Here is a 26,479-nt window from a genome sequence, read left to right as displayed (position 1 = left end):
GCATACCCTCCCTCCAGGATGAATATAATTCCAGAGTGAGACAGGATCCTTCCCTTACCAACTAGGACATATGAAGGTTAAAGGCCCTCTAATGGAGGATCCCCTTTGGTTCATATTGGGTTTACTAGGGATGGCTACTCTCCTGGCTTGACCAATCTGGGAAGAGCAGATGTCAAAGCGATAAATAACTACCTGACATTCGGAAGACATCTTAAGGCAACCCTGTTCAGGGAAGTTTTTAATCTGTGATATTTTACTGTATTTTTGGTTTCTATGGAAGCCGCCCAGAGTGGCTGGGGAAACCCAGCCAGATGGGCGGGGTACAAATAATAAATTATTATTATTAAATTATTAAAATTATTAGCAGTCGCTTGGTTCCAATGGTGTTTCCCTGGGTGCAGTTCTAGGAGGAGTCACAAATGTGTGGGAATCCTCATTTGCAGCAGTGGAGTCAAGGTTCTTAGTGGGCATCTCTGCCTGCAACATATTTAAACAGAGCTGCAGTGGTTTGGAGAATCCAAGAAGAAGAAGAAGCCAAGTGTTACTCCCCCCACCCACCCCCTCGCCTATTTTGTTGTTGCCTTGGCTCTTCTTCAAGGTGCCTGTCCATTTGAGTTCCCGTGGGCTGTGAGGCAAAGTGGCATAGCCTCCCCTCTCCCGAGGTCATCAATTCCTGTGTCCCCTGGTTGGTCTTCTACGTCCCTGGGGCTGTGCTGTGATTGGTGCTTGCGTTAGACTCCTGTCCTCCAATGGAGATAGAGAGGAGAGCAGCCCATTGATTTCAAAGGGAATGTTCCAATGGGTACCAGACCTTTTGTAGCTTTACCCCAACAAGGTAGGGGGAGGGAGCACATTCTGAGCAAGCATAACTCCGTGGACATACTCTGCTCCAACCCCACCATGTCTCCACCTCCACCCCTTTGAGCCACCAACATAGGGGCTCCACCAGCACAACGATGGTAGAACCACTGCGCTAATACATTTTCAGGCTCTGCCGGCCCAAGTGGAATTAAGAATGGTCCTATTCCCACTCAGAAGGTGTATGTCAAGAGAACGATTGTACAAGAAGAGATATTGGGTTATGTCCCTCATCCAGCAGGGGCATTAATAATAATAATAATAATAATAATAATAATAATAATAATAATAATAATAATTTATTATTTATACCCCATACATATTAAAAACACGACAAAACATCAAACATTAAAAACTTCCCTAAACAGGGCTGCCTTCAAATGTTTTCTACGTAAGTCAGATAGTTGTTTATTTCCTTGACATCTGATGGGAGGGTGTTCCACCGGGCAGGCTCCACTACCAAGAAGGCCCTCTGCCTGGTTCCCTATAGCTTCACTTCTCGCAGTGAGGGAACCGCCAGAAGGCCCTTGGAGCTGGACCTCAGTATCCAGGCAGAACAATGGGGGTGGAGACGCTACTTCAGGTGTACTGGACTGAGGCGGTTTAGGGCTTTAAAGGTCAGCACCAACACTTTGAATTGTGCTCAGAGGGGGGCATTCCATGTTTGTGCAGAGGGACAGACACCGGTTCTAGTTTGCTTACAGTCCCCTCTGGGCTTCCTTTCCTCTTGCCCTGCCATGCGTAGACCTATTACGTGGCTCCTGTAAGTGACATTGGCAGTGATCCACTGTACACAAGTTCTGCGTAACCATGACGGATTTGTGGTTTTCATTCATTCTTAAATTCTTCATCACCAAATTCCAGACCTTTACCCTATAGGTGTCTCTCTCTTCCTTGGGTAAATATCTATGACGATGTTATCTTGGGCTGGTCACTTTCCTCCAGGATCATTCATTTTCCTTGAGGAAATACCAGACCGCTGCTATTGTGATTGCGGCTTGCCATTGGCAGTCAAAGTACTTATTAATGGAGACTGAGTAAGTGACGGGAAAAAGAAGAAAAGGATCTGTCCCCACCTGACCTTCTGCTGGAATCTTGGTTTCCTGTAACTACAGGGCAGGAGAGGTCAAAGATTCTGCAGCTGCTTCAGCTTCCTTAGTTATCTCTGGTCTTCCAGGATCCTGGCTCAGAACTCCAGGATCCTGTGGTTGCTGAGTCAGTCGTTGCACTATGAACATTGCACTTACGGTTTAGTGAAAAGGTGATGGCAGCAGTGCAACAGAGCTTTTATATTTATCTTATACTACTGAGATAAAACTACTGGACATGATAAGAGAACAAATATTAATATTGGTGCTCTCTCTCTCTCACACACACACACACACACACACTCCTTTTCCCATTCCAGGGTCACCTAGGCCCAGGTTAAATTTGAGATTTGTACTAGTTGTCATGTAAATTAATTTACTTATGCTTGCAAATACAGTGGTACCTCGGGTTAAGTACTTAATTTGCTCCAGAGGTCCGTTCTTAACCTGAAACTGTTCTTAACCTGAAGCACCACTTTAGCTAATGGGGGCCTCTTGCTGCCGCCGCGCTGCCGGAGCACGATTTCTGTTCTCATCCTGAAGCAAAGTTCTTAACCCAAGGTACTATTTCTGGGTTAGCGGAGTCTGTAACCTGAAGCGTATGTAACCCGAGGTACCACTGTACTCTATATTTTAATTAGCCACTGAAGGGTAAAAGGGCATATTCTTTTGTTATCAGGGCTTTGTAGTTAATAGTTCCCCTCTGCTTTTTTAAAATTTCTCCAGAAACTCCCCAAAATACATTGTGGAAACCTGTATTCCCATACATACACCACAGTTGCCGGAAGGAGACATACAACCACCTTAGGGACTCCACTTGGGATTTGTATAGGGGTTACTCTTTAGCCTTTTCTTCTCCTAAAGATATCCCACAATGCAGTGGAGGTTTAGGATCAGAGTTTTCCTTCTCCTAGATGGGCTGCCTGTCTTCACATGCAAGGAAAGTACTTAAGTCACAGAGGGTTTGAGACCCATCAACAACCCTCACCCGGTTTAGCCAGCAATCAAAGTATTTTCCTGAGGTGTGGCTGCTGTCGCATGCTGATAGCTTCTAGGAACCCACCCTGAATGGAGGGTGGGGACCAATGGTGGACAAACTATTCCAGAAGGAGCATGACGTGATACTACCCCTGCCCAAACAACCCATACATCCGACGTATACACATCTGTAAAACACATTATTATTATTAAGTGATATTATTAAGTTAGTATAAACCTTTGGAATTGATCTTTGGTTTTCTGGAAAACTCTTAAATGAAATGAAGCACCACCAGTCTCCCACAAAGGTATCTTTGTTCTTTGTTCTTCCCAGCCTTCATTTGTGAGTCAAATTTTCCACAAGGGCAATATGCCATACTCTCTTGTACAACTGAGGTTTATAGCTTAACCAACAACAACATATCCAAAACAGAGCTCCTTCTCCCTATAAATTTCAACAACATTAGGGTTGTGTTCAACAAAGTTCAACATAGAGTATACCCACTGAAATGAATGGGCCTAAGATAGTCACGTCCATTAATTAAAATGAGTCTACACTGAGTATTACTAAGGTTGGATCCAACCCATCCTCTGAGAGAGACACAAAAGCTGTCATAAGATTCTGAGATAGAATTTAGCAATCATTAAACAATTCCACCAAACGTGTATAAAGTCTGCCATTTTAGCATCACATGTACACCATGTAAGCTATTCCTGTTTCAGAAGAATAACTTAGCGCTCTAAACGTGTTGAGACTACCTGTATTGCTCAATTTGCCTCCTGCACCTGCTGAATTTTTCTTTGTGCTGCTGCTCTTTCGGTGCATTCTAACTTTTTTATGGCCTAATTTGGAAATACAGGGAGGAATTCCATGTAGCACAATGGCAATTGTTCCAGCTTACCAAACACCCTGGCACACACCCAGCTGAGCACTTTACCCAGAGTTTGTGTTTCCTTTTGGAAGTGAGCCTATGATGGAGAGGAGCATAATCACCCCAAGAAGTTATTGTTTCTCCTGTAGCCACAGCTGTGGATCCCAGCAGAAATCAAACATCATGTTCTGCCTCTGTGCCTTTCCAGCCTGCAGCTTTCCCTCTAGTTCACACCACAGTCCCCCAAACTTTAACTTTGTCTTTCTAGCTGGGGGTGGCTGGGGGAGGGGCCCCACCCATTTGCTGTCTCAGACAGAGCCCCTTCCCTTTCTTTTCCTTTAATGGCTTATCACCCAGGTGATTACCTCATCAGGAAGCTGGTCTGGCTTATATTTTAACACTTACTGGATCCAGGAATTCAGGAGTCTGGCACCCACAAACTCATCTAACACTTTATACGGGTTCCAATGGATCTGTAAATAGATGGGTTGAGTGAATAATGCCAATCTCTGAGAGTGCATATTTTCCTTCCAGAAACAGATTGCAAGGGCAAGAAGGCAGGTGTTATGAGCAGGGTTTGAGTGTGTTGGCAGTTGGCAGACTGATTCTCCGTGTGACCAGGCTTATGCCAAAAGCTCCCCTTGTGTGCGTGCACACACACACACACACACACACACACACACACACACACACACACACACACAACAGAACAGAATTCATCTCCCTTTCACTGGGTTTCTCTTTTGCAGATTGTCTTTGGAAGCAGCATAGAGGTGGCCAGGATCTCTCCCCCACCCACATACAGTCTGCCATTGCCCTCCTTCTGCCCACCAAAAGTATGGAAGGTGCCAGGAAGATGTTCATGACCCAGCTGCAGAATTTGCCCACTGTGGTCCTCTTCATTTCCTGCTCTGCTTTCCTTTTCCTACTTGTTGCGAAGAATGAATGGGAGTCGCTTGAGACACTTTCCACGCCACACGACATCAAGCTCAAGGGCAGCCCAGATTCTGCAGACACTCGTAAAAGTGCCATGGTATTTGAATGGGAATCTGCACTGGAGAGGACAAAGGAGACCAAGCCCTCTGGTCTGATTTCCCCACCAGCACCAGTGGCCAAGCGGCATCCCTTGGAGGTTGTCTATTCCACTGATTATAAGTTCCTTCTCAACGAGCCAAAGAAATGCCTGGAGAGGAGCCCTTTCTTGATCCTGCTGGTGATAACTGAGCCCCAGGATTTTGCCACGAGGCAGGCCATCCGGCAGACATGGGGCAACGAGAGCTCGGTGCCTGGGATTTCCATTCTTCGTCTTTTTCTGACGGGTGTACACCCAAAATTTGGATACCCGCTCCAGGCTCTTTTGGAAGAGGAGAGTTCCATCCACAAAGACATTATTCAGCAGGACTTCCTGGATACCTACAACAACCTTACCCTGAAGACTCTGATGGGCATGGAGTGGATAAGCAAGTTCTGCCCCAATGCCACCTACGTGGTGAAGGCAGACAGTGACATCTTTCTCAATGTGAACTACATGGTGTCCCACCTGCTGCAGCCTCACCTGCCACCCAAGAAGAACTACATGACAGGGTACATCTACTGGAAAACAAAGCCACTGCGTGACAAGGCCTACAAGTGGTATGTGCCACGGGCGGTGTACCCCAATGAGACCTACCCACCCTACTGCGCAGGCCCAGGGTATGTGTTCTCTGCGGATCTGGCCAAGAAGATCTACCAGGTAGCAAAGACCATCAGGGTCATTAACATGGAAGATGCCTTCATGGGAATCTGCCTGCATGAGCTGGGCCTCAGTGTGACAGAAAGCCCCTGGGGTCTCTTCAACGTGTACAAAGTCAAGTATGAGAAGTGCAAGTTCTCCAAGGTGGTGGTGGTGCATCACTACGGGCCAGAGGAGCTGCTGCAGATTTGGCCTGGCTTTCAGGACCAGAACCAGACTTGCAAGAATTAAAAGGGAGGGAGGTGAACAGACACACAGCCTCTTGTGGAGAAGTTGGCACAGAGGACTGGCAACATGTGGGCATGTTCCTGTACAATGGACAAATCCAAGCCAACAAATTGCAATGAGGAAAGGGAAGGATGGCTCAGAGAAGAAGGGAGATTCTGTGCTTATCAAAATCGGTATTTATGCCCTCAGAAGCGAGCTGGCCCCACATAACATGCTCATCGTGCCGTGTGGTTCGTTGCCATTCACACTGCTCTCCTCCCCGTAGAATCTCTGCAGCTGCCCATAGCAACTTGTTTGGTCTGCTCTGAACTGACCACTGTGCTACTAATGTGCCAAATTGACAACCTCAGGATTTTGAGATCATCACAGCCACCACCTCACCTACTGGAAGAGAGCAACCCTCCAGCCATGTAGGTGTGGCACTAGGCATAGGGTTGCCAAACATCCAGGAATTCCTGGAAATATCCTCTTTTTGGGGTCCTACATGCCCATCCAGGGGCAATTTTACATTTTAAAGCAATTGTTCGGGATTTTGGGTTTTTAAATATATATAAAATTTTTGTGTGCAAGCAGTTCTGTATGTTTACCTCTTGAAATATGGCAACTAAAACAATTTTTGTGTCTGCAAACCCTACACTAGGGCAATGCAGAGTTCACCTGTTCCAACATGTTGAAATGCAACCTGATCATCTTCAGAATAATTTAAAGCAGATCAGTAGACGTTTCCTTCACAGTAAGAAGCCATACTCCACTTTAGGACCTGCCTCTTTGGGTTGTTGCCAGTTGTGCAAAAGACTTATTTGTCATCTTCTGTTGCTTTTTCATATATATAAATATATATATATATGCACACACACATACACTGTCTGTTTTCAAAGAGCTTCTCCCAAGACACAACGCAGCATTATTTATACATGAATCACCATAAAGATGTTAACCCAGCCATTCCCTGTTCTCTTTGAAGGCTGAGAAAAGGTTGAAAAGGAAGGAAAAGGTGAATCCTCAACCAGGGAAGGGCATTCAGAAAAAGTACCATATTTTTCGCTTTATAAGATGCACCAGACTATAATATGCACCTAGGTTTTGGAGGAGGAAGAACTGGGAATTCCCAGAACCCCCCAACCCTAAAACACCTACACCCCGCAAAACAAATAAAAAGCATTAGAAAGCAGGCAGCACATATCAGCCAACCTTCCCCTAAGCCAAAAGACCCTAGTTCGTTGTTAAAAATTGGTAGGGGCTGGGGGGTCTTAATGGGTCTTGTAGCGCCCTTGGAGCTACGTTGGTGATCCCAAGAACAGACTTGATTTTTTTTACTGAATGCCTTTTTCACTTGTCTTATAATGTTGGCCAGAGACTTAAATGCCTGTGTAGGAAAAACCCTGTTGTTCCCTATTTAATTCATATAATCTATGTCTTTTGTTTTATTGTGATTTTATTAAACTGATTTATTTATATATCTGTATCTTGTTTTTTTAGTATTGTTTGTGTTTCTTTATTGTAAGTTGCTTTGCGGGCCGCTAAGTGGGAGAAACGTAGAGTCTAAAATAATGCATTGATTACAATGATACAATCTGATAAGTGTTTTACTAGCTCGTAGTATATAAGAAAGCCACTTGCCAGGTTTCTCGTGGCCACCCCAGAATAGACTCCGGGTGGGAATAAGTTCCAGGTCACAGATACAATGAAATTGTCAGTCTCCAACAACATTTTCACTTACTGAAACTTCTTTCGGCTTCTGCCAGTTATTGGCGTTGCCCAAAACACCCATAAAACACGTTGCTGATTTTTGTTAGTAAGAACCCAAATGAACCTTTTGGGAGGAAAATTCTGAGAAAGCTAATCAGAAACAGCTGTGAACTACATTTACAGCATGCCATGGCTGTGTGGGTGTCAAGTAGACCTCTATATTTTGGGCCTGTAAAGCGGCAGCCCTGTCTTCTACTGTCCCCCTGGGATCAATTTCACCAGCCTTTCACTGACGGTTCCTCCATGCAGTCTATTATGCACAAGGAACTCTGGGGTTGGTTGTTCTTGAGAAAGCAAGTCTCATAGGCAAGCACAAATCTCTCTGTATCTCAAGCTTCAGGTCCTCATTTAACTGCACAATCTCTCTCTGTTCTGCTGCACTGCCTGGAGTTGCCTTCTGGAAGCTCTCCCCATCCTTGGAAGATGCCACACTCATTAAAAGACAATCCAACACTGATAGAATTAGAACGTTGTTGATCCTCTTAATTGAAGCATCATGTTTTAGGCCCTTGCAAGGGCCATCCATGCCAACAAAATTTTGAAAGAAGCAATTATAAAATAATAATAACATTATATAATAATAATTTATTATTTATACCCCGCCCATCTGACTGGGTTTCCCCAGACACTCTGGGCAGCTCTCAACAGAATATTAAAAACACAATAAAACATCAGACATTAAGAACTTCCCTAAACAGGGAAATACACAGTAAAAATGTCAGAATCCTCAGTTCAGCAAAACTTTTATTTGGGACAAACCCAAATACTACCCAAGTGGCAAATGTTTAAGTTCTCCAGGCAAGATTTCACATAAGGTATTTGGGGTGGGGGGTGGAGAACAAGGAAAATAATAAATACAAAAATTACAGCAACCAGCTACAAGAATTTCTAAATACGCCAATGTAAATCTGCTGCTACAGAACAATCAGAGCCACCTTTTTGAATATCCCTTTTCTGTTGGCAAGTGAAAATGCAAGGTTTTTGGTGTTGTTGATTGGATCAGTAGCCTGGTGCAAGTAAGATGTGGAGGGAGAGATGGACCAGCATATTGGCCCCATAGCTAGGAGGATGTGGATCAGGGGTCAGCAAATTTTTTCAGCAGGGGGCCGGTCCACCGTCCCTCAGACCTTGTGGGGGGCTTGACTATATTTTTTTAAAAAAGAAAAAGAACCACTTCCTATGCCCCACAAATAACCCAGAGATGCATTTTAAATACTGTAAAAGGACACATTCTACTCATGTAAAAACACGCTGATTCCCGGACCGTCCGTGGGCCAGATTTAGAAGGCAATTGGGCCGGATCCGGCCCCCGGGCCTTAGTTTGCCTACCCATGATGTGGATGATATCAAGGGGAAGGGATTTTGAGCTAAGTAAATCCTTGCTATTAGAAAAAGAAGCTTAGAGATACTTTTATGATAATATCTGAATGCCTGCACCAGTAGCATACTGGAGTAGATTTGGAAAGTATTTGGAGCTAATCTTACGGTAAGATTTCCTTTCTTAAACATTTTGGCTTCTTGTTCTTCCTCATTCCTCACATATTGTCAGAGCATTCTGAAATAAAAAAATTAAGGTCTTATATATATATAATAAATGTTCATAAATGTAACAACCAAGCACGTACATAGATATGTGCACCACATGTCTGGAGCAGCACAGGAAGACATCCTGAAACCATTTTGAATCCCAAACTGACCAAATGTTTTCTCTGCAAGGGGGGGGGGGTGAGGGAACCTTCCCATTGTCTCAGGAATTGGGTGATCAACATCTCAAAGGAATGGCCAGACTACCGGGAAAGGCAATCAGATAAGGCATTATCAGGTAACCTGACAGACAGGAAAAACAACAACATTCAAATTTCTGTTGTAGACCGCCTTTTCTGTGATATAGGTATGATGTTTGTGGGGGGTGGTCTTGGGTTACACCCCTTCTGTGATGTATGTATGATGTATGGAGGGGTGGTCTTGAGTTCCAGGGCAGGGAATTTAAAATGTCTATATAAGGGCAGGCACACCTTCATTCTTAGTCCTCCTCTTTTCCTGCATGTGAGTCAGTGGCGTAGTGTGGGGGGTGCAAGGGGGGCCGGCCGCACTGGGCGCAACATCTGGGGGTTAGGGTTAGGAGGCACAAATCCATGGGTTAGGGGGCGCAAATCCACGGGTTAGGGGGTGCAAATTACTTGCCTTGCCCCGGGTGCTGACAACCCACGCTACGCCACTGATGTGAGGGGAGCACCCTGTTGCAACAGTTCAATAAAGATCAGGCTTACTAGCTGCTTTGCTTCTCAATATTCTCTGGTTGGCCTCCGTTATTTTCTCATACTGATGGAGAACCTATAAAGAACTCTATAAGGGCTCTTGTGCTCCCCATAAGGGCAGATTTTGTTTACAACAATTCCTGGGAGGTAAGCTGTTCAATCCAGTGATCAACTCATCAGGGAAGTCATCAATAGGACTAAGCCTGTGTGAAACAGGGAGGGGTGAGACTCCTCCTTAATATGTGTGTTAGTTGGCAGGGAAAGAAAAGGTTTAGGGTTTCAGCTTGGGTGACATAAACAGAAGGAAAACTGTTTTTGTTTTTATTACAAGTGCACAGAGTAAGAGGAGACACACAAAAAAGAAGAAACAAGAAATAATACCCATGTCGAAAGCAAAAGAGATCAACAAGAAGATACTGTGTATATTTTTTTTTATATATAATTTTTTATTGAGTTTTTTTTCATACAAATGCATATTTAACAAACAAAATAAGTTTCATAACATCCCTTCATTCTATTGTGGACTCCCTCACGTCTCCCGCTTCCACTTTCATCATTACAAACAAATTTTTCCAAGCAAATTATCATCTTGTTTATGATCTTAAATCCAATATTTAGGTTAAACTCAAATATAAAATTGTAATTTAATGGTAGACAGTTATTTCTACTCTGACTTCCTTGTTAAGATTCAACCAAATTACAATACTTTTGTAAATAAATCTTGAATTTCTTCCAGTCTTCTTCAACCCTCTCCTCTCCCAGGTCACGGATTCTGCCCGTCATCTCAGCTAATTGCATATAGTCCATCAGCTGCATCTGCCATTCTTCCAGTGTGGGTAGATCTTGGGTTTTCCAGTTCTTAGAAATAAGTATCCTTGCCGCCGTTGTAGCATACATAAAAAATGTTCTGTCCTTCTTTAACACGTTCTGGCCGACCATGCCCAGAAGGAAGGCCTCTGGTTTCTTGGTGAAGGTATACTTAAACACCTTTTTTAACTCATTATATATCATTTCCCAGAAGGCCTTCACTCTAGGACAGGTCCACCAGAGGTGAAAGAATGTTCCTTCATTTTCCTTACATTTCCAACATTTATTATCAGACGAATGGTATATTTTAGCCAATTTCACTGGGGTCATGTACCATCTATATATCATTTTCATTACATTTTCCTTCAGAGCATTACATGCTGTGAAGTTCAGCCCAGTGGTCCATAACCTTTCCCAGTCCTCAAACATAATGTTGTGCCCAATATCCTGGGCCCACTTTATCATAGCCGATTTAACCGTTTCGTCTTGTGTGTTCCATTTCAGCAGCAAGTTATACATTTTTGAAAGTACCTTGGTCTTAGGTTCTAACAATTCTGTTTCCAATTTCGATTTCTCCACCTGGAATCCTAACTTTTTATCATTCTTAAACACTTCTTTAATCTGAGCATAGTGTAACCAGTCTCGCACTTTATCTTTCATTTTCTCTAAACTCTGCAGTTTCCAATTGTCTCCATCTCTTTCTAGTATTTCCCAATATTTTGGCCAATTGGCCTCCATATTAGGTCTTTTTCGGGCCTTAGCCTCCAAGGGTGACAGCCACCTCGGTGTTTTGTTCTCTAATAAGTCTTTGTATCTTGTCCAGACATTAAATATTGCTTTTCTGACAATATGGTTCTTAAAGACCTTGTTAATCTTAACCTTATCATACCATAAGTATGCATGCCATCCAAATGCATTGTTAAAACCTTCCAAATCCAGCACGTCCGTGTCCTCAAGAAGTAGCCAATCTTTTAGCCAGCAGAAAGCTGCGGCTTCATAGTACAACTTTAAGTCTGGCAGGGCAAAGCCCCCTCTTTCTTTTGCGTCCGTTAGTATCTTAAACTTAATTCTGGGCTTTTTGCCCTGCCAGACAAATTTAGAGATATCTTTCTGCCACTTCCGGAAGCACTCCGTTTTATCTACAATCTGCAATGTCTGAAACAAAAACAACATTTTTGGCAATACATTCATCTTGATAGCAGCTATTCGACCTAACAATGAAAGTCTTAATTTTGACCAGCTATCCAAGTCTCTCTTAATTTCAGACCAACATTTTTCATAGTTATCTTTAAACAGACTCAGATTTTTTGCTGTTATGTTTACCCCTAGGTATTTGACTTTCTTAACCACAGTTAACTCTGTCTCTCTCTGAAACCGTTCCGACTCAATATCTGTCAATATCTGTATATTTAAAAAAAGGGGGGGGGAATTGTTGTTGTAGTTAACCATACATTAATCTAATATGGTATTTGTTACGTACTGAATTTTTCACCCTGGGCCAGCAGAGGGATACTGTAGATCTTGGATGTGGTAGGGTGGAGTTCCTGGGCTATCTTATAGATGCCTCCAGCCTTCACCCGACCACATCCAAGATCCTGCTGGCCCAGGGTGAGAACTTCAGTACATAATAGTATTTATAAAAAATGAACTTCAAATGTCCTTGAATTGGTCTGTGGGAGGGTTACCTGCCTTGGTTGGGTCCCATGAAGTGCTTCAGATAAGTTGAGATTAAGCAGAGAGAGAGAGAGAGAGAGAGAGAGAGAGAGAGAGAGAGAGAGAGAGAGAGAGAGAGAGAGAGAGAGAAGGGGGTCTGGGCCAATGGACTGGGGGCAGGACTCTGATCTGTGGTTTGGGGCTGTGGATGGACTGGGCCAGGATGTAGAAAGATGGAGAGGACCCCTAGCAGCCCGTCCAAGTGTCCTTATTTTCCAGGGACAGTCCCAGATTTACAGAAGCCATCCCGGTTTTTGATTTGATCCCGGAATGTCATGCTTTTCCTTAGCACGTCCCTATCTTCATCGAAGAAATATTGGAGGGTATGGAGTTATGCGACCCCCGAGCCAAGGAAATAAGTAACTATACCGTACAACCTTTAGAAGACATTTGAAGGCAGCCCAGTATAGGGATGTTTTTAAATGTTTGTTTTATTATGTTTTTATATATGCTGGAAGCTGCCCAGAGTGGCTGGGACAACCCAGTCAGATGGGCAGGGTATAAATAATAAAATGATTATTATGGAATAGGACATCATGTCTTTGTTTTCAATAGAGAAATGCTGGAGGGTGTGCTAGTGAGAAAGCAAATTTGATCCTGGAATTGTGTCTTGATGTCGCTGCAGAGATTGTTTCGGGACTGGGGTGCGAGTTTAGAGCTTCTGACCCACAGCCAGAGGCGAGGCCAAAGGAAAACAGATGAGGTCCAGGAAGATTAATTTACTTGGACCGAGAAATTTGTGATGATACCAAGACAAGGAACTCTGTGGAGGCCCCAGGACAAAAGACCATGCAAGCAGCTGCCCACCGGGGGAGCAGGGCAGAGGTTTGAGCCTGTTATCTGAGACTCTTTTACTTTTCCCGCTGGTCTTAGCAATGGATTTTGTAGCACAGTGCTTTTTTGCGTGTTTATGATTTTTTACTATTTAATGTGATTTTTAAAAAAAGAATTGCTCTGGTAACTGTTGGTGTGTTTGAAAGCTACCTTTGAGATGCAGCTCTGGCTGAACTATGCACAAAGGAGGAGGGAGGAGGAAGCCTGGGGAATTCCTGAGGAACTGGAAACTGCCGGGTTGGGCTAAAAGTATTATATTATCTGCTTTGATTTGTTCTAAATGCCTCTACTTACATTTTCTGTTATTTCATTTTACAGCAAAGTTGTGTACTTTTCCTTTCTGTCGGTACCTCTGGGTCAAATGTGTGCCTTGGGAGGAGGTTGATGTTATGGGGTGGTGGGTGCCCTGTTTGATCAGTACTTTTGAGAATTATTTATTTACGTATATATATGCAACTTGAGTCTACATTGGAGGGATTCCCAGCATTCACATCTCAGTAGAGGCTTGCTTGCTTGCTACAGAAGCGCACAACTAGATTCAGCGGCAGCCAAACAGTCCTCTCTGTGTCTCTTTGAAAACAGCTTGAAGAAAACAATTCTGCATCAGCCTACATCATCCAACCTTTTCTTTTCCTCAACCTTTTCTTTTCCTGCCCACTAACACGCATAAGCTGGAGAAACCACTCCTCTCTGTCAATTGATGACTTCCCTGATGAGTTGATGACTGGGCTTAAGGGCTTATCTCCCCAGGATGCCCAGGTCCAGAAAAATCAGGTTGGTGCACATTTTTACACTGCTGAATCAAATGTCTGTCAGCTCATCTTAATAGTCCAAAAGGGAGCACAGACCCTGTGTACAGCATGCCAAGATCCCTGGACTCGGAGATTGGGGTGGCCTGTTATTTTTCTCTGAATCTTACGATTTACAGGAAGGGATTTTTGTGCTTTTTTAAAAAATAAAGACATTCTGGAATACTGTGAAACAGGAGAATTCCATGTTGTGGATCATTAGGAAAGGAGATGAAAACTAAAATGTGAATATCATAATATTGTTATACGAATTTCTGTTGCAACAACCACTTGGAATGCTGCATACAGTACTGGTTGCCTCACCTCACAGAATCGTAGAGTTGGAAGGGACCCCAAGAGTCATCTAGTCCAGCCCCCTGCAATGTGAGTATAAAGCATACAGTGGTACCTTGGGTTACATATGCTTCAGGTTACATATGCTTCAGGTTACACACTCCACTAACCCAGAAATAGTGCTTCAGGTTAAGAACTTTGTTTCAGGATAAGAACAGAAATTGGGATCAGGCGGCGCGGCAGCAGCAGGAGACCCCATTAGCTAAAGTGGTGCTTCAGGTTAAGAACAGTTTCAGGTTAAGAACAGACCTCTGGAACGAATTAAGTACTTAACCTGAGGTACCACTGTACTGCAGATCTGGGGGGTGGGGAGGGAATCAGAAACGGACAACCCAAATGAGCAAGGAATTGGAGTGACTTCTCTATGAGAAAAGGTTACAGCACTGGGGGCTTTATAGTTTAGTGTAGATGGGAGGTTGCAGAACCCCTTGGTGGCATCTTTCCTGGAACAAATGTTTGTCCAGATCACTTCCAGCGCTTCATTCTGCAATCACATCCACCCCAAGCGTGATAATCAGACGCCACAAATTTGTGGAGGATACTAGGCATGGGGCTATGTATTGCCCACAACAAGCCTCTAAACCAACAAGCCTCTACAACAGTGTTTCCCAACCGGTGTTCCGCGGCACACCAGTGTGCCGTGAGACCTTGCCTGGTGTGCCGCGGGAGCGAGGCGGGAGAGGGAACTCCCCCCCCGCGCGCAAGGCTTGCGGGCGGCAGCCTGCAGCGCGGAGCGCGGGGCGCCCTTTGGAAGACGCCCCGTGCTTCGCGCAGCTGTCCGCAAACCTTGGGCGCCTGGGGGAACTCCCCCCCCCGCGCGCAAGGCTTGCGGGCGGCAGCCTGCAGCGCGGAGCGCGGGGCGCCCTTTGGAGGAGGCTGCGGAGGGTGGCACGGAGCTGCCTGCGCTCCAGGGCTTCTTGCAGCTCTGCGCCACCCCCCGGATCCCGGCGCGAAGCCGCGCGGGGCTCCGGAGGGTGGCGTGGAGCTACCTGGGCTCCAGGGCTTCTTGCAGCTCCGCGCCACCCCCCGGATACCGGCGCGAAGCCGCGCGGGGCTGCGGAGGGTGGTGCGGAGCTGCCTGCGCTCCAGGGCTTCTTGCAGCTCCGCGCCACCCCCCGGATCCCGGCGCAAAGCCGCGCGGGGCTGCGGAGGGTGGTGCGGAGCTGCCTGCGCTCCAGGGCTTCTTGCAGCTCCGCGCCACCCCCCGGATCCCGGCGCGAAGCCGCGCGGGGCTCCGGAGGGTGGCGCGGAGCTACCTGGGCTCCAGGGCTTCCTGCAGCTCTGCACCACCCTCTGGATCCTGGCGCGAAGCCGCGCGGGGCTCCGGAGGGTGGTGCGAAGCTGCCTGCGCTCCAGGGCTTCTTGCAGCTCCGCGCCACCCCCCGGATCCCAGCGCGAAGCCGCACGGGGCTCTGGAGGGTAGCGCAGAGCTGCCTGCATCCCGAAGCCTGGTGCGCGCTGAAGAGCGCCCCCGGGCTTCACGCACCTCTCCGCAAGCCTGGGGAGACCAGTGTGGCTCCCTAGGTTTGCGGATATCAGGCTGTTCTGGGGGCTGGGGTCGGGGGAAGCTTGGGCTTCCCCCGCGCCTGCCCCGTGCCTGGGGAGGGGAACATTTTTTTTTTCTTTATTCTCCCCCCAAAAAATTAGGTGCGTCTTATGGGGCGGTGCGTCCTATGGGGCGAAAAATATGGTAGTCAATATAGGCACAGAGTTAAATTTTTTAACATTTTCTAATGGTGGTGTGCCTCGAGATTTTTTTCATGAAACAAGTGTGCCTTTGCCCAAAAAAGGTTGGGAAACACTGCTCTACAACACCCATCATCCCTAGCTAGCAGGACCAGTGGCCAGGGATTGATGGGAGTTGTAGTCCAAAAACAGCTGTTTGGGAAACACTGGTCTAAAACATTACAATTTTGGTGAGGAGCACTCATGTCACGCATGTGGGGTGATCTAACCTTAGTTAAATCAGATTGTTCTAATGCTTCCTTGGTTGCTAAGTAACTTATCCTCTATTATTCCAGCTTGATGCCATAGAGTTTTCCACAGGACAAACAAAAGTTCTCTCACCTTGGCAACGCTGGGCTACCGACAAACAGGACCAGTCTAATGTATGAGGGCAGGAAGGAGAGGGGAGGCGACACTTGGATCTCATATTATTGTGACCAAGGGGGCGGGGATGCCAACTTGAATAAAATATTGGGGGTGCGGAGCGAGGTAAGCCTATCCCTTTGATATACAATGGATAATGGAGCTCATGAGACAGAACAGACATTGGACTGTTCCAATATATTTGTTGCAGAGGAGTCTAAATCTGTGTGCGACAATACCATCTCCATTCCATACTGTATTGAGAGATAGCAACACTGTCAAGATAAATAAATAAAACCTATAAATATAGGTTTGTTTGATGATGGTGGTGGTGGCGATTTTGCACCGCCTCAGCTCAGTGCAGGGATACTGCTCATGCTGCCCTAAATCCGGCACTGCAGTTAGCATTACCGTATTGGCCAGTGATTGACCTGGTATGCACTGGCATGGATTGGATCCTCAGTTTAAGTTATGAGCACAAAGCTTGGACTTGCATGTGCCTTTTGCCTCTTCTTCCTCCTGAGAGTGAGGGGAGGCTACTGAAAGCTTCTGCTTTTGTTTATGAATAATTCAAGCTTCCCAATTACAGTGGTACCTTGGTTCTCAAACTTAATCCGTTCCAGAAGTCTGTTCAAAAACCAAAGTGCTCCTAAACCAAGGCAAGCTTTCCCATAGAAAGTAATGCAAAATGGATTGATCCATTCCAGACTTTTAAAAACAACCCCTAAAACAGCAATTTGCCATGAATTTTGCTATCTAACAATACCATGAATCCATAAAATGAAAGCAATAAGAAATGTACATTGGTACCTCGGGTTACAGACGCTTCAGCTACATACGCTTCAGGTTAAAGACTCTGCTAACCCAGAAATAGTACCTCGGGTTAAGAACTTTGCTTCAGGATGAGAACAGAAATCGTGCTCCGGCGGCGCGGCAGCAGCAGGAGGCCCCCATTAGCTAAAGTGGTGCTTCAGATTAAGAACAGTTTCAGGTTAAGAATGGACCTCCGGAACGAATTAAGTACTTAACCCGAGGCACCACTGTACTGCACTAGAAAATACCGCATTTTTCGCTCTATAAGATGCACTTTTTCCCTCCTAAAAAGTAAGGGGAAATATGTGTGCGTCTTATGGTCTGGTGCGTCTTATAGAGAGAAAAATACGGTGCTTTTTCTAGATGCTCTTCCCTGGTTGAGGATTCACCTTTTCCCTCCTTTTCAACCTTATCTCATCCTTCAAAGAGAACAGGGAATGGCTGGGTTAACGTCTTTATAGTGATTCTTGTATAAATAATGCTGCGTTGTGTCTTGGGAGAAGCTCTTTGAAAACAGACAGTGTATGTGTGTGTGCATATATATTTTATATATATTAAAAAGCAAGAGAGGTTGACAAATAAGTATTTTGCACAACTGGCAACAACCTAAAGAGGCATATCCTATGTGGAGTAAGGCTTCCTACTCTGAAGGAAACTTCTACTGATCTGCTTTAAATTATTCTGAAGATGACCAGCCTGCATTTCAACATGTTGGAATAGGTGAATTCTGCATTGCCCTAGTGTAGGGTTTGCAGACACAAAAATTGTTGAGCTTTTTTTGGTTTCCATATTTCAAGAGGTAAACATACAGAACTGCTTGCACACAAAAAATGTATATATATTAAAAAACCCAAAATCCCGAACAATTCCTTTAAAATGTAAAATTCCCCCAGATGGGCATTTAGGACCGCCAAAAGAGGAATTCCTGGACGTATGGCTATCCTATGTAGTGCCAATCCTACGCATGGCTACGTAATGCCACACCTGCATGGCCTGAGGGTTGCTCTCTTCCAGTAGGTGAGGTGGTGGCTGTGATGATCTCAAAACCCTGAGGTTGTCAATTTGGCACATTAGTAGCACAGTGGTCAGTTCAGAGCAGACCAAACAAGTTGCTATGGGCAGCTGCAGAGATTCTACAGGAGGAGAGCAGTGTGAATGGCAACGAACCACATGGCACGATGAGCATGTTATGTGGGGCCAGCTCGCTTCTGAGGGCATAAATACCGATTTTGACAAGCACAGAATCTCTCTTCTTCTCTGAGCCATCCTTCCCTTTCCTCATTGCAATTTGTTGGCTTGGATTTGTCCATTGTACAGGAACATGTCCACACGTTGCCAGTCCTCTGTGCCAACTTCTCCACAAGAGGCTGTGTGTCTGTTCACCTCCCTCCCTTTTAACTCTTGCAAGTCTGGTTCTGGTCCTGAAAGCCAGGCCAAATCTGCAGCAGCTCCTCTGGCCCGTAGTGATGCACCACCACCACCTTGGAGAACTTGCACTTCTCATACTTGACTTTGTACACGTTGAAGAGATCCAAGGAGCTGTTTGTCATGCTGATGCCCAGCTCATACAGGCAGATTCCCATGAAGGCATCTTCCATGTTAATGACCCTGATGGTCTTTGCTACCTGGTAGATCTTCTTGGCCAGATCCGCAGAGAACACATACCCTGGGCCTGCGCAGTAGGGCGGGTAGGTCTCATTGGGGTACACCTCCCATGGCACATACCACTTGTTGGCCTTTTCACGCATAGGCTTTGCATTCCTATAGATGTGACCTGTCATGTAGTTCTTCTTGGGTGGCAGGTGAGGCTGCAGCAGGTGGGACACCATGTAGTTCACATTGAGAAAGATGTCACTGTCTGCCTTCACCACGTAGGTGGCATTGGGGCAGAACTTGCTTATCCATTCCATGCCCATCAGAGACTTCAAGGTAAGGTTGTTGTAGGTATCCAGGAAGTCCTGCTGAATAATATCTTTGTGGATGGAACTCTCCTCTTCCAAAAGGTCCTGGAGCAAGTATCCAAATTTTGGGTGGACACCCGTCAGAAAGAGACGAAAAATGGAAACCCCAGGGACCGAGCTCTCGTTGCCCCATGTCTGCCGGATGGCCTGCCTCGTGGCAAAATCCTGGGACTCAGTTATCACCAGCAGGATCAAGAAAGGGCTCATCTCCCGGCATTTCTTTGGCTCGTTGAGAAGGAACTTATAATCAGTGGAATACACAACCTCCAAGGGATGCCGCTTGGCCACTGGTGGTGGTGGGGAAATCAGACCAGAGGGCTTGGTCTCCTTTGTCCTCTCCAGTGCAGATTCCCATTCAAATACCATGGCACTTTTACGATCGCCTGCGAAATTTGGGCTGCCTTTGAGCTTGATGTCGGGCGGCGAGGAAATCATCACAAGAGACTCCCATTTGTTCTTCGCAACAATTAGGAAAAGTAAAATAGAGCAGAAGAGGACCACAGTGGGCAAATTCTGCAGCTTGGTCATGAGCATCTTCCTAGCACCTTCACCTGCAGACTATGTGGGTGGGGGAGAGATCCTGGCCACCTCTATCCTGTTTCCAAAGGCAACCTGCAAAAGAGAAGCCCATTAAAAAGGGAGATGAATTCTGTTTCTCTCTCTCTCTCTCTCTCTCTCTCTCTCTCTCTCTCTCTCTCTCTCTCTGTGTGTGTGTGCACGCACACAAGGGGAGCTTTGGGGATCAGGCTGGGCGCACATAGAATCAGTCTGCCAACTGCTCCTAACACCTGCCTTCTTGCCCTTGCAATCTGTTTCTGGAAGGAAAATATGCACTCTCGGGGATTGGCATTATTCACTCAACCCATCTATTTACAGATCCATTGGAATCTGAATAAAGTGTTAGATGAGTTTGTGGGTGTCAGACTCCTGAATTCCTGGATCCAGTAATTGTTAAACTATAAGCCAGACCAGCTTCCTGATGAGGTAATCACCTGGGTGATGAGCCATTAAAGGAAAACAAAGGGAAGGGGCTTTGTTTGAGACAGCAAAAGGGTGGGGCACCTCCCCCAGCTAGAAAGACAAAGTTAACGTTTTGGGGGACTGTGGTGTGAACTAGAGGGAAAGCTGCAGGCTGGAAAGGCACAGAGGCAGAGCATGATGTTTGATTTCTGCTGGGATCCACAGCTGTGGCTGAAGGAAGGTGAGGAAGACTCATAAGGCTACATGGCTACGGGAAAAGAATAACATCTTTTCCCCCCCACAATAATATTTATTATTTTCCATATATGAACATAACAAAAAAGAAAAAATGAGTGAAACCAAAAAAAGGAAAAAAAGACAAGGAAAAAAGAATATAAAACAATACAACAAATCATCACTTGACTAAAACTTAATCAATTAAGATCCATCTTCATAAACATATTATTTGACTTCTTCAAATCTATTCCATCTGAATTTCTTAGTAATTATATATAGCAGTTTCCAATATCATTATTTCATAAACAATATCACAGTCATAATCATATTCCCTAACTTTTCATACATTTTCTTATTTATATATTTAATTCCAATTTAATCCTAGGCCTAATTGATTCTTTCATGTGATTACATATCTGCAGTGATCATGGAGCCCAAGAAAGTAAAATCTCTCACTGCCTTACATGTTCCCAAATGCTTTAGTTATCAAAGGGAAACGTTGAAGCCAGCAAAGTTGTAAATCAGATTTTGCTTCAGTAGTCTAATTCTCCCCAAACTCCAGGCATCATTTCCTCTGGGTTAGACGATGAAAGCTCAATTTCATGTGAGAACAAAGTGATCATCTGGACTTTAACCTTGTATATCAACACTCCAATACTTTACATTGTTTGTTTGTTTTTTGGTGCTGTTAAGGATTCGATGGAAAGAGCAAATAATAGTGGGTACCCTTATTTATTTATTTATTTATTTTCTATACCGCTTTATATTTTTTAATAAAAATTTCAAAGTGGTTTACAGCATATTAAATCAATAAATCAATCAAACAACAGCCGGGCGATGTTCCTCCGGCCTCATGAGGAGCCTCTTCAGTGGGGCAGCCCTGTTTAGGAAAGTTTTTAATGACTGATGTTTCAATGTATTTTTAACCTTCTGTTGGAAGCCACTCAGAGTGGCTGGAAAAACCCAACCAGATGGGCGGGGTAGATATAATAAATAATAGTAATAGTAATAATAACAACAACAACAATAACAACAACAATAACAATTTATTTATACCCCGCCCTCCCCAGCCAAGACCGGGCTCAGGGCGGCTAACAACCAATAATAAAAACAAGTTGAATGAATACAACTTAAAAACAAGATTAAAATACAACATTAAAACATTAAAATGCAGCCTCATCACAGGAGGAGAAAGGAAAAAAGAAAGAGAGGGAGGGAGGGAGGGAATCAAACTGACTCCAAGCCAAAGGCCAGGCGGAACAACTCTGTCTTACAGGCCCTGCGGAAAGAAATCAGATCCTGCAGGGCCCTGGTCTCATGAGGCAGAGCGTTCCACCAGTGTTGAAAAGGCCCTGGCTCTGGTTGAAGCCAATCTAACTTCCTTAGGGCCCGGGACCACTAGGGTGTTGCTATTTATGGACCTTGAGGCTCTCTGTGGGGCATACCGGGAGAGGCGGTCCCGTAGGTACGAGGGTCCTAGGCCGTGAAGGGCTTTAAAGGGAAAAAGCAGCACCTTAAATCTGACCCTGTACTCCACCGGGAGCCAGTGCAGCTTGAAAAGCACTGGGTGAATATGCTCCCATGGCAGAGACACCGTGTAGAGCCTCACTGCAGCATTCTGCACCCACTGGAGTTTCTGGGACAGCTTCAAGGGCAGCCCCGCGTAGAGCGAATTACAGTAGTCAAGCCTGGAGGTGACCGTCGCATGGATCAATGTGTCCATATAATAATAATAATAATTCTGGAAAAGAGGGAAAGGATTTGCTGAAATGGATAATTGACTTAGAATACAAAAAAGAGAAGGTGTGAAGAGGTCAGAGAAATAAGCCAATGAAAGGAAAATAATGGAAAGATTTGCTGTATCTTTTTTTTTTATTCTTCTTTTCGCCTAATGGATTTCAATTCTTTGTTTTTTCCTTTTGATTTTTCTTTTTTTTGTATTTTATCCTCTCTTGTTTAAAAGGATGTTTTTCTTGATTCTTCTTTTTGTATTTTTAAACAAACTTTTATATATATATATATATATATATATATATATATATATATATATATATATATATATAAAATAATTCACCTCTTCAGTATGGCTGCTGGGCCTCACCCCCTAGACCAGGTGCAAAGGGCCTTGCAGGGAGCGGCCTTCATGCCTCACAGCCGGGCGATGTTCCTCCTGCCTCATGAAGGCAGCCCTGTTTAGGAGTTTTTAATGACTGATGCTTTAATGTATTTTTAACCTTCTGTTGGAAGCCGCTCAGAGTGGCTGGGGAAACCCAACCAGATGGGCGGGGTAGATATAATAATAAATAAATAAATAAATAAATAGTAATAGTAATAGTAATAATAATAATAATAATAATAATAATAATAATAATAATAATAATAATATTTCACCTCTTCAGTAGGGCTGGTGAGTTTGGGCCTCACCCCCTGGGCCAGGTGGAAAGGGCCTTGTGGGGAGCAGCCTTCATGCCTCACAACCAGGCGATGTTCCTCCGGCCTCAGGAGGAGCCTCTTCAGTAGAACAGAGCAACAGGAGCTCACCCCTTCATGTGCATTCAAACTGCCAACCTTCTGTCTGGCAAGCCCAAGAGGCTCAGTGGTTTTTTAGACCACAGTGCAACGCACGTTCCTTTTCTAGACCTGATAGGAACCATCAGCCAGGATTGCCAGGCAAATGCCTTCTGTTGTCTCTATCCCAGAGAAGGTGCCTGCCTCAACTGTTCCTGCAACGTCCCAAAGATGGCTGTGGCATAGCTTCTCCTTGAAATACCCATGTGGACATCCATGAGCATATCTGTCACTGCACTTTCGTTTGAAGTGCTGCAACTCAGCAAAAGGAAACATTTTCTGGATTCCCTGTTTAGCACCATTATTTGCTGCTGAAGATGTTGCACGAAGCTTCTCACACGATGGAATATTGCTGTAAACACGATGGAATATTGCTGTTGAGCTGTGTGCAATGTATTTTTTAAAATCGAAACTATATTTATTATATTTCCAGCCATTTTGAAGGCCATACTGCCAAAAAGCAGCTTTTTTTGTTTAACTTTAACTAAACCTCTTAGCTTGCATTTGCACCAGCTCTAGTCAGCATTACCCCTTCCCTTTTTCCAGTAAAAGAAAAGGCAAAAGTGTCAAGGTACTCAAAATGCCTGATTTTGGCACTAGGTGTTGCTATGGCACCAGAAGCTGGACTGCTCTTCTCCCCTCTTTCCCCCTTTAGGAAAATTCCCTCCATCAACTCACTTCAGTTTGTCTTGGATGCCTACATTTTTTAGCCTTTGCCCCCTCTGCACCAACAAACATGGCCGAGTATGGCCAAATAAAACAAGGCACTGTTCTAAAATCAAAGTCCTACAAAGTCCTTGCTGTTCTGGCTTCTGTGATGGCCTGGGATTCGGATGCTGAACCTGAGGAATCCCAGCCTGCACAGGATTCCCCGCCTCCAGAACCAGCTGAGCCGGGGCTGGGGCTTGAGCCTGAAGGGTCCTCACCTGTGCTGGATCCTGAAGCCAGTCTCGTACTTTGTTTTTTAATTTATCAAAGCTCTGCAGTTTTAATCTATCTCCTTCTTGTTCCAAAATTTCCCAATACTTTGGCCAATTTGCCTCCATATTGAGTTTTTTCAGAGCCTTAGTTTCCATTGGTGACACCCACCTTGGGGTTTTGTTTTCAAGCAAATCTTTATATCTTATCCACACATTAAACAGTGCTTTCCTGACAATATGGTTTTTAAACGATTTATGCGCTTTGACCTTGTCTGTCATACCACAAGTATGCATGCCACCCAAAAACATTGTTAAAACCTTCCAAATCCAAAATGTCCGTGTTCTCAAGAAGCAGCCATTCTCTCAGCCAGCAAAAAGCTGCTGATTCATAGTAAAGCTTCAGGTCTGGCAGGGCAAATCCACCTCTTTCTTTAGCATCAGTTAAAATCTTAAATTTTATTCGGGGTTTCTTGCCCTGCCAGACAAATCTAGAAATGTCTCTCTGCCACCTCTTGAAACAGTCCATCATGTCCAAAATTTGCAATGTTTGAAACAAGTACAACATCCTTGGCAATACATTCATCTTTATCGCAGCAATTCGGCCAGTACTTCTTCACTTCAAACTATGGAACTCTCACCCCATTATGAGGCAGGACTCGTAATTGCTTCGTTTTTCATTAAGGGTATTCCGAGGCCAAATATAGCCTATGTAGCCTGCCAATTAGGGCAAGTACAGGAGGTTGTTGACATTTCTTCCAGCAATCTTAATTCCAGTTTGGGATTCATCCAGTCATGCATGACAGGGGTTTGTTTGGATACTACACTTGGCCTAGGGGGCAGGGCCCAGACTCACTCAGCCCCACTGAAGAGGCTCCTCATGAGGCCAGAGAAACATCACCCGGCTATTGTTTTATTGTTTATCTACTATTATATATTCAGGAAGCAAGAACAAATGTTTTATATTTTTATTGCCTTGGATGTGGTGTCTGCATAATAAACCTCACATTGGTAAACCAATGTGTTCTGGTCTGGAAGAATTATATGTTTAAATTAATCACATCTTACTTCATCTCACATTAGTGTCTATTCTTTCAGTCAAGCCACAGAGAAAGTGTACCCTAACTCCTGTGGGGGTGACTAGAGGTTGAAAACTGGCAGAAACCATACCCTCCAACATAATTTTACTATTTATACCCCACAAAAAACATTCAGCTCTTTGTTCCGGAAAGTGGTGGTTAATTGATTTTTAGTGTGCTTCAAGGTAGGATTGGTTCCAGCTGAATCCTCATCCAACCCATTTTTACCAAGTGACCTCTGAGGTGCCAGAGCACTTAGAGGAATACCCTCCAAAGGTCTCTAAGAATGCTGCAGTGTTTTGCAGACAAGTACGGATTCAAAAAATAATTGAGAAAGGTATGCAGAATAGGCCTGGGGTGTGTGACGGATGAGCCCCACTGCATTTCATGCCAGAATAAGCCCTAAATGAGGGGGGAGGGATTTGGTTCACAACAAACAACTGTTACCGGAAAAATCAGAGGGCTCCCTTGGACAAAACAAAGACACCAACCAGGATAACTTGGAGCAAAACAGCAGCCTGTAGGCTTGGCCTTTATTGAACTGTTGCAACAGGGTGTTCCCCTCACTTGTAAGAGAGAGAAAAGACCCAGAAGAATAGTGTGCAAGGTCTTATAAAAACTTTTGAAATTCCCCTCCTCTAGGTCAAGCCCACCCCCAGAAACATCATGCATACATTACAGAAAGGAGGGGTTGAGGGAGGAGTTGGTGGTAACCTGAGTGTCTTGTCACCTGGCTGGTTCCTCCTTTGCCCCCCCCCCCATGAGTCACTTCCAGGAGACAAAGGGGAGTTTGCAGTTTCCTGCCCCCAGAGGGAAGATCTGATCATTGTCCTTTGTTTCAGTCCATGCTGAATCCACTCCCATATGCAAGTTCTTTGTGATCTTGATTGTCTTCTGTCTGGGATCATCAGGGTTGGCATAACAACTGGGCAGGGCTCCTGTGGATGTGCTGAGATGGTGAAGGGATTATGGCTGACCAGAACCAAGCCACCCCCTTTTGATAGTCCTTGTCATATGGAATAAAATAAAAATGGAACAGTGCAAATCCCATGTATGGTTGATTTTTCTATGAATTTATAACAGAAGTGTGGCGTACGTAGTGTGTGAGTGTGAGTGTGAGTGTGTGTGAAGTTTGTACAAACTGGATGATGGGGGGGGGTTCCTGCTACACCTCTTATGAAGTACCCGGTAATTTGGTGCCCAACTCTTCGTGACCCCATGGACCAGAGCACGCCAGACATTCCTGTCTTCCACTGCCTCCCGCAGCTTGGTCAAACTCATGTTGGTAGCTTCAGGAACCTTTGGCTCCCCCCACCCCCACCCCCAACTCCGTTCCTTTTGCTGCAGCACCATCAGTGAGCCGCAGGATCCCTGGACACCCCAATGCTCCTCTTGGGGTTTCGGGGGTAGGCGTATCACCCTCGCACTCTTCTCCTTCACTCCACAAAGCCGAATCCGACATAGCTGTCAGATTTGTGGTATGCCTGCCATGTTGCAGAGACCTGGAAGTGGGAGGTATTTTAATGTTTAAAGGTAAAGGGACCCCTGACCATTAGGTCCAGTCATGGCTGACTCTGGGGTTGTGACGCTCATCTCG

At 44.9% G+C, this 26,479-nt stretch overlaps 3 pseudogenes across 6 annotated transcripts in view; 2 read left to right on the top strand and 1 right to left on the bottom strand.

Annotated features, from left to right (window-relative positions):
- The window catches only part of LOC309360048 (beta-1,3-galactosyltransferase 1 pseudogene), a 101,259-nt pseudogene that overhangs the window by 5,008 nt on the left and 69,772 nt on the right, over window positions 1-26,479 (top strand). For 2 of the 3 annotated variants that reach the window (XR_014173414.1, XR_014173419.1), the window contains exon 2: window positions 4,546-6,328. The product of XR_014173414.1 is annotated as a beta-1,3-galactosyltransferase 1 pseudogene (transcript). Of the gene's footprint in view, window positions 1-4,545; window positions 6,329-21,148; window positions 21,201-26,479 lie in introns of all 3 variants that reach the window. The other variant, XR_014173417.1, reaches the window with a different exon arrangement.
- The window catches only part of LOC309360052 (beta-1,3-galactosyltransferase 2 pseudogene), a 96,738-nt pseudogene that overhangs the window by 1,713 nt on the left and 68,546 nt on the right, over window positions 1-26,479 (top strand). The window lies entirely within an intron of this gene.
- Window positions 17,684-23,145, bottom strand: LOC309360059 (beta-1,3-galactosyltransferase 1 pseudogene; annotated as a pseudogene). 2 transcript variants are annotated; one of them, XR_014173421.1, is made up of 3 exons: window positions 22,710-23,145; window positions 22,393-22,507; window positions 17,684-19,733 (listed from the first exon to the last, which is right to left on the bottom strand). The product of XR_014173421.1 is annotated as a beta-1,3-galactosyltransferase 1 pseudogene (transcript). The 2 variants fall into 2 exon arrangements; XR_014173422.1 differs by lacking the exon at window positions 22,393-22,507.

Source organism: Podarcis melisellensis (assembly GCF_964234715.1).
Source record: "Podarcis melisellensis genome assembly, chromosome: 17".
NCBI lineage: Eukaryota > Metazoa > Chordata > Lepidosauria > Squamata > Lacertidae > Podarcis > Podarcis melisellensis.
The sequence above is the reverse complement of the archived record's forward strand: the minus strand, read 5'-3'. Positions and strand labels throughout refer to the sequence as shown.